The sequence below is a fragment of the Lactuca serriola genome, chromosome 4 (assembly GCF_051521515.1).
Source record: "Lactuca serriola cultivar US96UC23 chromosome 4, Lser_US96UC23_V15, whole genome shotgun sequence".
In the NCBI taxonomy this organism is placed as follows: domain Eukaryota; kingdom Viridiplantae; phylum Streptophyta; class Magnoliopsida; order Asterales; family Asteraceae; genus Lactuca; species Lactuca serriola.
In genome coordinates, this window is record NC_136411.1 from 213,417,697 (window position 1) to 213,435,391 (window position 17,695).

At 37.2% G+C, this 17,695-nt stretch overlaps 1 long non-coding RNA gene across 1 annotated transcript; it reads right to left on the bottom strand.

The window, feature by feature from the left end:
* Positions 1-10,303: 10,303 nt before the first annotated feature.
* Positions 10,304-12,011, bottom strand: LOC145103242 (uncharacterized). The gene is made up of 2 exons (XR_013706408.1): positions 10,750-12,011; positions 10,304-10,612 (listed from the first exon to the last, which is right to left on the bottom strand). It is a non-coding gene; the product is annotated as an uncharacterized LOC145103242 (long non-coding RNA).
* Positions 12,012-17,695: the final 5,684 nt, after the last annotated feature.

The window sequence follows — 17,695 nt, forward strand, 5'->3', positions numbered from 1 at the left end:
GAATTGCCTCTAGTTCTTCAATTAACCTCTTTTTTTCATCAATTCTCAATTAAGAAATTGGAATTATATCGGGAACTTCTCCCATGAACTTCCTCAAATAACACACATGAAAAGTGTTATGAATACTGTCCAGTTCTTCTGGTAGTTCGAGCTTGTAAGCTTGGTTTCCAACCCTCTGAAGAACTTTAAACGGTCCAATAAACCTTGGACTTAACTTTCCCCTTTTACCAAATCTTATAAGTCCCTTCCACGGCGAGACTTTAAGCAAAACCGAATCTCCAACTTCAAAAGTCATCGGTCTTCGCTTCGCGTCAGCATAGCTCTTTTGACGATCCTGAGCTGCTAACATTCTTTGTCTAATTACTTTAAACTTTTCATCGGTTTGATGGACCATATCGGGCCCCCTAAACTGCTTTTCCCCAGCCTCAAGCCAACAAGACGGCGTACGACACTTATCTCCATACAAAGCTTGATAAGGTTCCATCTTTATGCTCGAGTGGAAACTATTATTGTAGGAAAATTCTACCAAAGGTAAATGTTCATCCCAGTTACCTTGGAATTCCAAGGTACATGCTCGCAGCATATCTTCAAGTGTTTATTTCGTTCTTTTGCTTTGACCATTAGTCTGTGGATGGTAAGTTGTACTTAAACACAACTTGGTACCTAATTCCTCTTGTAGACTTTTCCAAAATTGTGAGGTGAATCGGCTGTCACGATCTAACACAATCGTTAACGGAACACCGTGAAGCCTCACAATTTCCTTCGCATAAGAATTCGCAAGGTTATCTATAGACCATTTCTCCTTGGCTGCTATAAAATGAGCACTCTTAGTGCATCGATCAACGACCACCCAAATCATGTCGTGACCATTATTTGTTCTGGGTAGTTTAGTAACAAAATCCAAATCAATGTCTTCCCATTTACCCATAGGCATAGGTAAAGGTTCTAAACTCCCATATGGTTTCTGATGTTATGTCTTGACTCTCGCACAAGTCACACACTCGGCCACATACTTTGCAACATCAAGCTTCATCATCAGCCACTAGTAATAGGGTTTCAGATCCCTATACATTTTAGTGCTACCGGGATGAATCGAGTACATGGTTTTGTAAGCTTCTTCCATCAGAAGATCTCTTATCCCTCCTGACTTAGGTACCCTAATACGACCTTAAAATATGTAACACCCCGAGTTCAGAAGTACAAGCTCAGGGTTCTAAGTGTAAATAAGGAAGGTCGACTCGGCGAGTCGATGGATAGACTTGGCGAGTCGGGTCGCGATTCAGGACGCGTGTTAAGTGACGAACTCGGCGAGTCGGCAGCTGAACTCGGCGAGTTGGTGCTGAAGGGAGAAAAACCCTAATCCGGGGTTTGTGCCATATATATAGCACATTATAGCCACCCTCAGCCTCTCTACCTTCCCTTTTAGTTCCAGAAAACCCTAATTTCGTGTGAGGCTTCATTGTTGGAAAGATTGGGGCTTAGAAGAGGAAATTGTGAAAGGAACTTGAGAAATTGGGAGCTAGCATCAAGAGGCTTGTAAAGATCTGAGATCTACATCAGATTTGTGTACATCTCTGAGGTAAGGAGCTCTTGCCTTAAGATTTTTCCTTTGTGGTTCATCCTTGGTGGTTGTCTTGGGGACTTTTTAGCTTGGTTTGGATTCATTTAGGGTTTAGAGGTTAGATCTGAAGTTGCAACTTCAGATCTAGGTTGTATTGGAGTCATAAGGGCAGAAAGCATCAGTCTTTGGGCTTGTTTGAGACTGCCTTTTTCCCAAAACCTTTTTGTAGCTTGGTTGGCGCTTGTTGAGCGTTGCATGCACGTAAATTTGGAAACTTTACTTGTGAATCTGGCCCTAGGAGTCTAGATCTATGTATTGGAAGCAATGGAATGGCCTGTGATCGTCTAAATGAAGATGTCACGTGTGGACTCGGCAACTCTGGGAGATGACTCGACGAGTTGTATGAAGATGGGCAGAAACTCAACGAGTTGGAAGAACAACTCGGCGAGTCTATTGAAGATTGCGTTGGACTCGGCGAGTTTGTTGTTGGACTCGGCGAGTCTGGTCGGGAAGTCCTAACCTTTTTGGTTAAGCTGTGAATCGATGAGTCGAGGGACGACTCGGTGAGTTGAGCAGGAAAGGACTCGGAGCTTGTTGGACTCGACGAGTCTTGGGGCAACTCGACGAGTTGAGTCATGGCATGGGAGTTTCTGAGCATAGGAACTTGACGAGTCAACGGGTTGACTCGGCGAGTAGGGTCAACCAGGAAGGTTGACTTTTACTGAGGACTTTGACTTTGACCAAGGTTTGACCAGTTGACTTCCAAGGGTATTTTGGTAATCATTGGTGTTAATTGGTTTTGGTTATTTGGTAATGATCAGTGGTGGAGTTCGTGATAGTGGTCGGAGCAACGTGGCCTTATTTCTTCAAGTAGGCAGTTGCAGGTGAGTTATCCTCACTATATCGATAGGGTTTACGGCACCAAGTCCGTCCCTTTATGAATTACATCCTGGTTTAGGATGGTTGCTTTGTTATTTCCATGTTAGATTTCATCCTGGATAGGATGGGTCTTATGATATTGCTATGTTAGAGTTCATCCTGTTTAGGATGGCTGCTATGCTAGAGATCGGTTAGATCGGTTGTGATTGTAGGCTACATATGATTCTGATCTGTCAGATCGGAATCAAGATAGATAGTAAGTTATGCTTTTATGATCCATAAGGATTGGTATGTTAGTGACCTGTTAGGTCGATGCTCTAGTTAGGAGTGAAACTCTATGATTGATGGTCAGTGAGATAGATATGTTTGCTATGTGTATGTGCCAGTATATGAAAGTATGCGTACATGGTTATTTGCTTGTTGGTTGGGTTGAGGCGGTCCTGCTTTGTGCTGAAGGCCAACACACCCTCTGAGCTGTCCGGGGAGACTGTAGGCCCATGCGGCGGACCAGTCATGCCGAATGCTCGGGATAGATTCAGATAGACTGTAGGCCCAGTAGGGAGGACCAGTCCGGCCGATGGCCCAGTATGTATGTTGTTTGATTGATCGTTATGGTTATGGTGTCTGCTAGCGTGGTATTGGTATTTTGGGGGTAGCTCACTAAGCCCTCGGGCTTACAATTTTCAGTTTATTGTTTCAGGTACTTCAGGAGAGCGAGGGAAGGCAAAGGCGTGACCGTACTGCTCCTCATCCTCATGGTCTATTTTGGGACACTCTGATGATAATTGAATTGGGAATGTTTTGTAAAAACAATTACTATTTGACTCTTTTGTTAGTATTAAAAGTTTAAATTTGGCGTAAATTTTATGGGTGTTACGGAATACCTTTAGTCCATGACCGTTTGTACCAAACACCAACGTTTTGCCCAAACGTTCCTCTTTTCGGTCATTTTTTTCAGAAGCTTCCTCCTGAGATTTCTTTAGACTCTCCACAATTGTCAAGACAACTTCAATTCTCAACGCTCTTGGCCTTTTTCTTTCATGATTGACTTTCCGACTAAGAGCATCAGCAACAACATTAGCTTTACCGGGATGGTAAAGTATCTCACAGTCGTAGTCCTTGAGTAACTACAGCCAGCGTCGTTGCCTCATATTCGATTCCTTCTGATTAAAGAGATATTGGAGACTCTTATGATTAGTGAAAAGTTTGCACTTCGTGCCATAGAGGTAATGCCTCCATATTTTCAGAGCCAAAACTACCGCTACCAACTCCAAATCATGAGTCGGGTAGTTCTTTTCATGCTCCTTCAACTGTCGAGATGCATATGCTATCACCTTTTCTCTTTGGGTCAAAAGACAACCCAACCCAACCCAACACCAGACGCATCGCTATAAACAGCGAAGTTTTCAACTCCATTGGGTAGAGAAAGTATCGGTGCCTCGCATAGCTTCTTCTTTAGCTTCTCGAATGCTTCTTTATGCTTATCACTCCAAGCATAAGTAGCTCCTTTGTGGGTCAAAGCTGTCAATGGAGTAGCGATCGAAGAAAAGCCTTGGATAAACCTTCGGTAATATCCAGCTAATCCAATAAAGCTTCGGATCTCCGTGGGACTTTTTGGTTGTTCCCGCTTCATTACAGCCTCAATCTTTGTTGGATCAACCATTATCCCTTCCTGGTTGACCACGTGACCCAAGAATTGGACTTCTCGAATCAAAAAATCACATTTGGAGAACTTAGCATACAGCTTCTCCTTCTTCAATACTTCCAACACTTCTCGCAAGTGTTTACCATACTCTTCTTGACTCTTCGAATAGATCAGAATGTCATCTATGCACACTATCACATATTTATCAAGGAATGGATTACAAACCCGATTCATTAAATCTATGAATGCTGCTGGAGCATTGGTTAGTCCAAACAACATAACCAAGAACTCGTAGTGTCTATATCATGTTCTGAATGCAGTCTTCTCTATATATTGTTCTCTTACTTTCAGCTGATGATACCATGACCTTAGGTCGATCTTTGAAAAATAACTTGAACCTTGTAGTTGATCAAACAGGTCATCAATCCTCGGCATTGGATATCTATTCTTTATTGTTGCCATGTTCAGCTCGTCTGGGACAATGCACAAGTCAAAATCCATCTTGTCTGTGAAGTTATTAGTATATTCATCAACTGACATGTTGCCTTTCGTCAATGTCAGAAACTTGTTCTCCAACTCCAACAGATTTTGGGCTGAACAAAACTTGCGCTTGAATTGCATCAAGAACTCTGCCCAAGTCAACTGTAGTGGCTCATTAGGGCTTAGGGTCTTCCCTAAAGTGTTCCACCAATGAACAGCTCCACCCCTGAACTGGCGTACTACAAAAGTGGTCTACAACTTGCCTCTGCAGCCACACGTCATGAAGGCTAGCTCCATTTACGATATCCAATCCATGACTCCGATCGGACCCTCCTTTCCAGTGAAGGTCGATGGTTTACAAGTCAGAAAATCCTTATACTTACATCCCATTCCATTATTCCCTCCTTCCTGGTTGTTTTGTCGAACTATTGGTAGGTTGGCTTGACCAACAGATCCACTGAAGTTTCCTCCTTCCGAGTGCCCTTCATTTAATTCGGGCTCTTCCACTTGAATTGATAGTTCTTCACGATTCTGTTGAAGCAACCGCCTAGTATCCTCCATCTGATGATCCAACATTGTTTGAATCATCATTTGTACACCAGTCATTGTCATTGGCTTAGGTGCTACTGCTACAACAGGTATTTGCTCAATCACTGGTGGTTGATTCCTGTTTTCATCAGCATTTCCAACTCCACTCCTCGTTCTCACCATTTTTTATCTATACACCGAATAAGGTGAATTTTAGATCCTCATTCACGTTAGATATTCAAATCATCTTTATCACTCCGAGACGTTAAATGCTAGTTCTAAATTCGTAGACGTACGCTTAGAATCCTAAACACATAAGGTTTCCAGATTCGGTCGGCAACAGACCATAGATCCGAACAAATAATATCATATATGGCAAACATATAATATTTAGCACATAAAAACATTTCAGGTAAATTTTCTAAAATAAACTAGTGCTCGTGTCTAAAATATAACAGACACACATCTCACAATTTCACTTAGCATTCTAAATTTAAGTCTAGAAATCCTACAAATTCCTAGTTCGCTTAAACTAATGCTCTGATACCAACTGTGACATCCCCAAAATCACGGCCATAAAAGACCGGTTTAATTTATAATTTTAAAATGATTTCAGAGTAATCCTTTGATTAAAAGAGTTGCGAAATTTGTTCCCAAAACAAAATATTCTAAAAATAAGATTTACCAAAGCATTTCTTAAAGAAATGTATTTTTCATTATATTACAATACTCATGATGTCATGTTCCGATAAACAGACCAAAAGCATAAACATTTCAATATAGACCTTACAATAGTTATTTAAAACAACAGGTCTATAAACCAAAAATAACTTGACAAGTCATCCAACTTATGCTCTGGCGCCACTACCTGTAATACAAAGAAAACCGAGTGGGTCATGCTTGGGAGCCTGGTGAGCATATAGGGTTTTCAACCCACAATAAGTAATTAAATTTATTTTCATTAACCAACAATAACCCAATTACCTATTCTCGTTATTCTCACTTTATGTCCCTAAAACAACTAACACAAGGGACCTAGTCTAAGAATATTTCATCGGGGCGACAACACATGCATTCGGGGATGGAGTACAGTGAATGAACACCCAAGTTCGTTAACACCTACAGGTGGCGAGCCTACTAGCGTCCCACAGGACTATCTACAAAAGTATGTGGTCGTCATCTAAACTCCGCTAGATGACTAAATCAAAAACAATATCGAGACCTCTCATCTGTTTATCACACATCAACTATCTACCCAAGTTCTACCCAACATATTAGTAGATAAAAATATATATTTTTATACATAGTTTAAGACCTGCATAGCATTCTCATTCAATACATATTCCAAGCAACAGATGAGACACATACACATAACACGTATTTCATAGAGCATAAATCATATCTATGAGATAGAAGAAAGTGAATATACATTCATACATATAACAACAAAAATATACACATAACACGTATTTCGTATAAAATACTTCATAATTATGCGTTAGAAGAAAGTGACTACACACTCACTTGATCAGAAGATGATCGGACAGCACTACGGCTAGTAGAAGTAGTATTCTTCGGTAGATCTAGAAGATCTTCACAAAAATTGGCTTCTCGCGGGCAGAGCTTCGGCTCGGGAATCTCACCTCTTGGGATCTTTGGGGCTTCGGGACGTGCTTCGGGTCTCGAGAATGATACCGGGGCTTCGGGATAATTCTTGCATGAAAAAACGAGGTAAAACGAGAGAGAGAGAGAGAGAGAGAGAGAGAGAGAGAGAAAAGAGAAAATGAGCAAACAAATCGGCTGCCCTCGCATGCCTTTTATAGAGGCTGAAGCCTCGCATTACGCTGGGCGTAATGCTCTACGCGGGGCGTACGCTTCGGATCGTCACTGCTTACGTACTTCGGAGTACTCGAGTGCGAGGCGGGTCATGGTTCGCTGTACACTGGGCGTACAACTCTACAGTGGGCGTAACGCGGATCGGATTGCTGACTCCTTCGGATAACTATCCGATTTAAAGATTAAATAATAAATATTAATTATTTAAAAACTTCGCAAATTCATATCTTCTTCATATGAACTCCGTTTTTCACGTTGTTTATATCCACGCGTAGGTGAGACTATGATCTACAACTTTCGTTTGGACTCCGTCGGCTAATTTTGAAATTATTTTTATTATTTATTTTTAGTAGGTCGGGACAGGAAAACTTCGTTATAAATTCATAACTTCTTCATATGACGTCGGTTTTCTTCTGTCTTTTCATCGTTGCACTACTCATAACGAGATCTTCGATTCTCGTTTAGATTGTTTCGATCAACAATCACTCGATCTCGAATTCGAGTTTCGGGCTGCATGCTGCTAAGTTGAAACTTAAAAAAATCATAACGTCCTCATACGATGTCAGATTTAGGCGTTCTTTTTATGCACGCTCTCGGTTTAACGAACTCTACGACTTTCGTTTAGATCACTAAGGCTAAATATCGCTCTAACGTAAATTTCACTTTTTACGTCATTCAGCGTTGCCGATTCTGTCGCGAAACTTCGACAGGTCATAACTTCTTCGTTATAACTTGGATTTCAGCATTCTTTATATCTCCGGAATCCTTGTTTCAACCACTACATCTTCATGCAATGATATCGAGCTTATCTCACACTTTAATTTTGACGCTTATTTTATTCTTAATTCATTAAATTATAATAATTAAGAAAATAAACACATAATTCACATAATACTCAAATATTTCATCATTAATACTTCAAAAAGAGTTATAAAGGTTAACCTAGACTATTACATCAACAATAATGACTAGCCTGAAAACGCGGGCGTTACAATATTATAGAGGGTACATGGTTCTTCGAAGCACTTGGACCATTTGTTGGCATGTAATGCAATGCAAGCTTCCTAAAATATCATAACATCATGTAAATTTTGGAAAATAATAAATAAATGCAAGCTTCCTAAAATATCATAACATCATGTAAAATTTTGAAAAATAATAAATATGTCGTTTAATCCAGATTTCACAATCAAAAGTTTCCATAACTAATATCTGAATATCTTCTGTAAAATACAATTACTTGTCTCAATAATGAACGATAATGGTTTTGTCACATGAAAAATTAATAAAAATTATTAAAAATAAAAAGTAAAAAAAAAAAGTTATAAATATTTGCTCTTATATTTTGTACATGGATATCGTCGTTAAAACAAAAAGATTAAACATGTTGTGGTTAGGAAAAATTTCAAACTGAATGAGGACGTTTTCCCGGTAATTTTACTTCACAGATGTCATGTATTCATTCATAAGTTAACTATATTCTTGTTAATCAAAAATAATAATAGATGAATTTAAAATAAGACAAAACTTCAAAAATGGTCCTTGTGGTTTTCGAAAATATCAAGTTTAGTCCCTAAGTTCAAAAAACCTCACAGATGGTCCCTGTGGTTTCAAAACTTTTAACAAATGGTCCTTTTCGCTAACTCCGTGAGCTTTTAGCCGTTAGGTGAAGGGCATTTCTGTCATTTCACAATCACAATGACCATTTATGAAGTTTTGCCTCTTTTTTTAATTATTTAATATTAAATGGTCTCTCTCTCTCTCTCTCTCTCTCTCTCTCTCTCTCTCTCTCTCTCTCTCTCTCTCTCTCTCTCTCTCTCTCTCTCTCTCTCTCTCTCTCTCTCTCTCTTTTCATTAGACTGCCAAGACCTCTTCCCTCTCATCTTCCTATTCGAGTCCAGAAGCTTGCTAAAGCCCGATTAAGCAAGCGCGCCATCGAGCCCCGGTCGTGGGCGAAGTTTGGCGATGCCGTTCATGAAGAAGTCGGTTCTCGGCTCACCATGGTTTCGAACAGAGAGATCTTGCTTGAACGACCTAGGGCTCCTGGTTTGTCTCTCACCCTCTTAACACTTTCTGTTATCTCATTGATGAAGTATGAAATTGGTGTGTTCTTATATTTCCATCAACAATTCCACTGTCAAATTCGTTTTAGTTTCATGAAATCGTATATTCCTCTTCCTCCAATTGCGATAAATTCATCAGTCGAATATAATTATCGGATTTGGTGTTAAACCTTGAAAAATCGATTTGTATTTGCATTTCGCTTTTCAAAATGGACTAATTCTGTGTTTTTCGTGTTGGAATTTTGATAGGTTCGAAGGGAGAAGAAAAGGCTACCGGAGACGGCTTAGGACAGCTGAGCAAAGGCGGCGCTGTACTCATGGTATGCAGAAGTTGTGGCAAAAAAGGCGATCACTGGACATCACATGTCCACAGAACTTACTGCCATGGTAGTAAAGATTTTTGGGGGATTTTGATTTGGATTTAGATTTGGATTTGGATTTTGCAACTGTAATTCTTGAATTGGGTTTTCCTTTACCATTTGAGGAAGAGTGTGAGGTTTGATTTTGATCTGGTTGGATTTTGAATACATGGTATTCGTGTGGATTTGCGATCATTGATTACAATTGCTCCTCACATAACTTGTTTGCTTTTATAATTACTTTTACGCCCTTTTCATCTTATATCGTATGGTGTTCGTGAGTGTCTGTATCTGTCCAATTCCGTAAATTAGGTTGTATGTGCTCTGTGTTATGATTTCGGAACTTACTGTTTGAGATTGAGAACGGCTAAAAGTTATTGAAACATCATTAGTCAATATAAATCAGTGGGAAACAATGGTGGATTAGGGCAAACAACCTCACCCAAATGGTAAAAAGCATCAGTACATGAGGTGCAAGGCTTCTGTACATGAAGAGTTATATTGTAGAATCTTAATGTCTTACTTTTGAAAAAGAATCGGGTTTATGATTCTCCCTGATTTTGGGTTTTTGGGAGGGATGGTTAGAGAAGATGAAGAAGGTGATTGTTTACTGTTTGGTGTGTGTAAGAGAGAGAGAGAGAGAGAGAGAGAGAGAGAGAGAGAGAGAGAGAGAGGGTGGGACCCCTTGCATATTAAATATTATATGTTTATTTATTTTTAAAAAAAATAATTAAAAACCTCATAAATGGTCCCTGTGTAGTGAAATGACAAAATTGCCCCTGACTTAACGACTAAATGGTAACGGAGTTAGCCGGAAGGACCAAATGTTAAAAGTTTTGAAACCACAGGGACGATCCGTGAGGTTTTTTGAACTTAGGGACTAAACTTGATATTTTTGAAAATCACAGGAACCATTTTTGAAGTTTTGTCTTAAAATAATGACAAACCAATATAAGATGTTCACAAATTTCTGAAATTGTTGTTGAGTCAACTTAACAGGCTATATCAACATTATAGTATACCTAAATCGTGTTTTACCAATGCCTAGAACTCCAGATAATCAGAAAACAAAAATGGGAGAAAAGTTGGAATATTAGCATATGTGGTTGAAGTAAACAAAAAGAAAACGTATCTCAAAACAACAAACCAATTTCAATGACTTCCTTGCAACTTATTCCACCACCCAAAATGTTATCAAAATCTGAAGATGATATGGCAATACGTATAAGGGGTTTCTCCTCCTACAGCATACCTCATACACCTACAACACATAATAACCACAATAGAAATCAGTTACTATAATATATTGCCAAGAGTAATTGTGGATAAAGAACTTGAAGAGTAAAAGAAAAAGGAAGAGCTTTGATAATAGTGCAATTGATATGGGTGCTTTCTGACATGTTAATACAGATTTGTAAAATTTCAAATGCTTTGGTTTTTCGAAATCTTCAGGCCTGATCCACAAAAATAAAATGAGAGTGTTTTATGCTAAAAGAAATGTACACATCTGAAGTTAGTGAAAGATTCTTCAAACATTTGAACAAAACACCAGGTTATAGAATGTCTTTAAGTGGGTATAGGATGTCAATTATCTGTTTGTACAAGATAATAAGATTGGTTCTTTTGCAGTTTCATCTTATGGCATAAATTTCATACATTCTAAGCATGATGGCGCCCTTTGCAATCTTAAAAGCTATTAAAGGTGATGTTTTAGGGTTCGAGACTTACTTGAAATCGGATATTAACCCCTACTTCCATTTTCCTCATGCACACAGAGGCAACAACAGTTTACTTTATTTTAATTCTGATAACATAAACATGTCGTAAATCTAAAAAAATAAAAAAGAACAGAAGGAGAAAGGTTTTATAGAAAGGGACCATTTTTATCGCATCTGTGTCTTCATCTTCTGAAAAACTGTGACATTTTAGAGAGCATTTCAGTGTGTGGTGAAAGGGGTATCTAGAAAATTAACAACCTCGTAGATAATTGAAATTGGGAGATGATCTTTGCTTAAGTAGGTTGGCAGCCTCCAAAAATCGACGAAAAAGAAGGTAAAACGGGATGATGAATTGAGCCCGGAGTGGAGGTAGATTGATCGGTGGTGGCGGTGGTAACGTCTATGGAAACTACGGGGATCCAATTTTCCCCGATTATGATTCCAACAAATTCAAAAGGAATCCTTTAGTAAAATCGCTTCTAGAGAGAAACAGGAACAGAATGAGAATAGGTAGAGGTCAAAACAATGGTGGTGCTAACAGAGGGAAGAGAAGAGACAACCATGGAACACCCATTTTCAACAACCGACAAACTATGGCCATCACTGACACAGGAGCAAGTGAAAGGGGTTGATTTCGGGAAAACCATGACGAAGATCGTTTCTTTATTTCTCTGCTTTGTTTCAAGATTTTGGAGGTTTTATTTTATGAAAGCAAACGAAAACGGGAATTCTAGAAATTTTGAGGGAAAGGAATCAAAGAAGGAAGAAGCGTGGCTTGAAAGTAGCAACATCAAAAGATGAATCAGCTAGTAATACAAAACTGATGTCCATGGTGGTGCTAACAGCTAAGCAACGTATATAAGCAGATAGTGATAGGAGACGGTGGCCAAGTATTGAGTCGGTGGCTTATATGTTCTCTGTGTACTGGGCGGTGGTATGAGACCAGTGGCGAGTCTAGAACGTAAAACGACATGGTTCACTATTAAAATGATATCGATAGAAAAAAAAAAATACTAGTTGTGAGTTCGGGTCGGGTCAAATCGTATAAACAAAAAAAAATTAAAGTTCTTACAATTATACCCGACAGATATATATATATATATATATATATATATATATATATATATATATATATATATATATATATATATATATATATATATATATATATATATATATATATATATATATATATATATATATATATATATATATAAAACCGACGTTGTTCATCTCCACCTTGGATAGATTATTTATTTGGGCTATTGAAATATAAAATATAAGCTTTAAAAATCTTGATTTATACATATTTTCTTTTGCCAAAACAATAGGATAGTTCACTAAACATAATTAAGATAGGTCACAATTTTTATTTTCTATACTTCTTATTAAAAAAATAATAATAAGATAGGTCAAGTGACCTACCTTTGTAATATGTGGACTCGCCATTGTATGAGACCAGTGAACAATAGAACATAACATCTGTCCAGAACACAGAAGACGTGGACAGACTTCAAAATATTTTTTTTTTAAAAAAAATGACATAAGAATTAATAATAAAAAAGCAACCAACGATATTAAAGAACTGTTCTGAACGTTCTTTTTATCTTTATATATAATGTGCATAAAATAAATGTGTACAAAGATAAACCTTTTATTTATGGCAATAATCATAATCTTTTACAAAAATTAGTAAGTTTAATGATACATGTGCACAACATAAAATTTCATAAAAGTTTATTACTATCATAAATTATCTTCTCATATAAATCATTTTCGTATTGACCTGGATTTACTTCAAACTCGAGTATGAATTATATGTGATAACAAACTGCAAAGTGCAGATTATAAGCAAGGCTGATGCTCGAGTTTAAAAATATAGGGAAATGACACAGATGACCTACAAAGTTTCTAGGGGTTGTCGATTCAGTTCTTAAAGTTTTTGTCGGACTTTATGGGGGTATAAACTAGGATACGACCTACTCTTTTAGTCCCTTTTAATCTGTAATAATCGGTGAACAAAAATGTTTCTGCCTAATTTTCAAAAATGTTTAAAAATTTAAGGGCCGGTGAACAAATTCAGATTTCTCATGAACATATTTTTTTTCATGAATGGTACATATGAGATTCAAACTAGTCTTGGCGGTTCGGAAAGTCGTTTTCCATGATAATGTCACAAGTTTGTATCAAACAATTGACATTATCATAGAAAACGAATTTCCGAACAGCCAAGACTTGTTGGAATCTCATATGTACCTTTAATGCAAAAAAAAATATGTTCATGAGAAATCTGAATTTGTTCACCATCCCTTAAATTTTTAAACATTTTTGAAAATTAGGCAGATTCTGTCACTTGCTGAAAGTCAGGGATTGAAAAGGTAATTTTTTATCATTATCCCTTTGATTTGTATTAATTTCGGAACAGGGACGAAAACTGTCACTTTGTCAAATTTATGGGGACCAAGTGTGTAAATCGGTAGTCTTCTTCCCCAATTTCCCCTGATAAACAAACACAACTCACTCTGATTGACTAAGGGGGTGTTTGGCTTAGCTTTTTAGAGGCAAAAGTCTTTTTCCAAAAAGTTACAAAAAGTCAGGTTTTCCTGGCCTTTCCAAAAAGTTGATTTTTTTTCTATCCAAAATCCAAAAGTTACTTCTAAAAGTCTTTTGCCAAACATCTTTTGTCTTTGATCTTTTACTAAAAGTTCTTTTGGCATATGAAAAGCTAAGTCAAACACCCCCTAAATACCAACTCCGAACATCAAATGATCGCGAACAGGAGAGAACTCCGAATGCACTGGTTCCGAGCACCCAGTTCGTTTCTAATGAAGATGTGAGTTACCTATCCGAGTCAGGTCTCAATTCCAATTCTGAGCCGATTAGAACTTCGAATCCAAGATGGTTCGTCCCGAGTCAAACAATCATACTTCCGATAGCAACTCTGAATCAATCTGTTCTGATTGTGAATCCAAATTATGATCCTGATTAAGTTCGCAGGGAGTCCCTTTGCACCAAAAAAATCCACAATTCCGATTTTGACTTTTGATCATCGACAACAATTAACACCAAACAACAGACCTAATTTTCCTCAACCCAATTTTTGAGCTAAACGAGTCGAGTACCGGATCAAACAATACATTCAATCAACCTTCATTTGTTCTTCGTCATCTAGACTCATGTTGTCATTCACGAAACCAACAAATCTCAAAAATCCATGAAACAACTAATTGTAAAAAATTAGAACAAGAAATCTTCTCTAGTTGGTTCAATTTTAAACAAGCGTAGGATAGATGAGACTAAGGGCTCGTTTGTTTTTTGTCAAAAAGACTTTTTAGGGGCTTACATTTGCGGGCGGGTAGATGTTTACTAAAAAGATTGTTTGATTTTTGGAAGACAAAAGAAGTTAAAAAGACTTTTTCATCACTTTTCCGGAAAGACCTAACAACGCCCCTTCTAATTGTTGAATACATTTATCTTTTTCTCATCGTCTCCATACGCTTTTCCCCTTTTACTTGAAATTACACCCTCCCACCGGTGATCTCTACGCACCATCCATACCTCCGGCCAACGCCAGTCCTTGCTCCGCCTACGACGCTCCTCGCTCGTCCTTCGTCGCTCCATGTCGTCATCGCCGCCGCCGACTCATCAGGTATGTTCCGTTCTTTCCCTTTTCGTTCTCCTCTCTCGTTTATCTTATCTCCCTCCCAGCTTGTATTTTTAGTTTAGACTCCACTAATGGTGAAAGCCCATCTACGATTTTGTCAATTAAAAACCTTCTGTGTTGTTGATTTCTCAGATAACTTCTATTTATCTCTTTGATTTTGTTCTGTTTGGTACTAGAATCAAACTACTTCCTGTTCATCTAAGCTTTATCTATTCCTCTCTTGTGATTTTGTTTAGTTTAAGATGTAACTCAGCTCTTCATTTTTCCTGTGTTTAGTTCTGTTTTCTGACAGTGGGTGTCGATTTGTAACATTATTTCTTGGGAATTTTGTACATGCTTGAGTTTACTCTGTTTAGTCACTCTTCATTCTCGTTTCTCTTTTCTTATCTCCCTCTCAACTTGTATTATTACTTTAAACTCCATTAATGGTGAAACCCATCAACCATTTTGTCAAATAACTTCCTGTTGTTGATTTCTCAAATAATTTCTTGTTAATCTGTTAGATTTTTTTTTTATTTTCTACCTGATCTAATTGATTATGCTTTGCTTAGGATGTAATTTTCATGTTGTTTACTGCTCTTATACCAGAAAATTATTAGTTGTTTCTTGTTTGAATAAGTAATTTTCTTGTTTCTTGTTTGAAATCCCATTGGCACCAAATCTGGCCATCAGGGGTATTGTTGTCCAAAATATGTAGTGTCCGTTTTGTAATTTACTTGATGATTTATGTTTGATTCTTTTTTAATTTTGATAAAACTGGTTATACCATCATAAATGGTTTTTACTTTCATTGAATAATTTGTTATATATTTTTTGGATACATTGTCTATAGCAACACTTCATAGAGAATATAAACAATAATTGAAAAAGTAATTTGCAAAAACTCAAAAGGGTAGCTTTATGTTTTTTGAAAAGTTAATGTGATTGTGAGAAAACTTGCATTTTTTTGAAAGAGAAGGAAAAACTCATTGACTTTAGAGTTTCTCTTTAAAATGTTTAGTTTCAAACTACATGCTTCTAGTTTCAAACTGTTTAGTATAGTGCTTTTATTCATTGCATGCTTCTAGTGAAGTGCTTTTATTTAATTTTTTTCTTGATCAACATCATGTTATTTGTCATTAGCTTTCGATTAATTTGAATCAAATGTTTCTATTTTATGTTGTTTGGCTAACATGTTGTAATCCATAGATATGAATCATGAAGTTTTTAGTTTTTTAAGTCAATTCTTTCATGGACTTAATTTATAAAGTTATTATATGTAGCGTGTCTAAATGGGATACAAACTACAATGGTCGAACGAGCAAGTAAAATGTTTATTAGATACATGTATCGAAGAGGTCAACAAAATTGGTAGAAAAGGAGGTAGCATGCACAAGGAGTCTTGGGTTACATTAGGGAAAGCTCTAAAAGAAAAGTTTGACATGGATACTTCACAAAAAAATTCATTTTCCCTAGTAGGGTGGAAATATTTGAGAAACAAGTCAGGGAATTTATACAATGCTCAAACAAATTCATTTTCCCTAGTGAACACAGAATGGGAAGAATTCAAGGTGTGTCTATATAATTTAATTTTTTTAGTTTATGTCCAATTTTAATAATGATGTCAAAATACTTGTAATTACTATTAATTTTGGTTTAGGGTCATCCTAAGGCAGGATGGTTGAGGACACACCCATTGCCTTATCCCAACCTTTGTGCATCTTTGTTTGATGGAAGTAGTGCTAGCGGTAGCATTAAATGGGCCTCTACTCAAACTACACCCGCAAATACATCATCTTCTTCTCATCATGTCCAAATACTTCTGATTGATGACAACCCTTTTAATGGCCTAGAAGATGATGATGATGATGATGATGACGCTTCCAATGACACTAGTGCTCGAGCTCCTAGTGATAAAGCTCATGGCGATTCTACTTATAGGCCCGATAAAAGGGCTAAACCCACTGATGCTTCTACTGATAGGCCCGATAAAAGGGCTAAAACCATTGATGCTTCTACTGTTAGGCCCGATAAAGGGGCTAAAACCAGTGATGCTTCTACTAATAGGACCGATATAGATATAGCCTCTAAAACCTCTGTTAGTCTTGATGAGTTGAGTCTTGATATGCAAAAAGCTCTGCAACATTTGGTGAACAGCAAGGAAGGGCCAACAGTAGAAGAATGTTATGAGAGGTTGAAGCTAGTTGGATTAGACCCAATGGATCCTATATTTTTGGCAGCCTTTCACCTTTTTGGAATGTCCATGAATATGAGAAAGGCATGGATGACATTGCCACCGATACCAGAGGTCTTAAAAGGGTGCATAAAGATGACTGGCACCACATTAGGGATGTTTAAGTAGTCTTTATGCTTATGTTTTTTCTTTTATTTTGAACAATTATGTGTTTCTTGAACTTATGTTTGACATTATGTTTTTTGCTATCATTTGAATGATTGTGTACTTATTTGACACAAATATTGCTAGTATTGAGATTATATACTTACTTGAAACAAAATGTGTGCATTGAATATGATACAAATGCTTATGTTTTTTTGCTTTAGCATATTGGGATTTAACAAGTTTTGTGGTTTAACGGGTTCACAATGGATTACAATAAAAAGTTGCGCCTCCTAATTGTTATGAATTTGTATCTTCGCTTTTTTTTGGAGAAGAGGTTTGAAAAGAATGCGAGATAATACCTCAAAAACGTCTGGGCATCAATTCACATTAGAGTTATTACAAGGAACTAATAACCAATGCATTGAGCTCTTACGTATGTCATGTGAGTCTTATGTTCGGATTTGCACACATTTTAGAGTAAAAAGTTGGTTAAAGGATAGTAAACATATATCGGTTGAAGAGAAGATGGTGATGTTCTTGATGATGAGCGGTCACAATCAACGTTATGTAATCATCAAACGTAGATTTCAACACTCAAAACAAACGATTCATAAGTATTTTTACGAAGTATTGGATAAAATG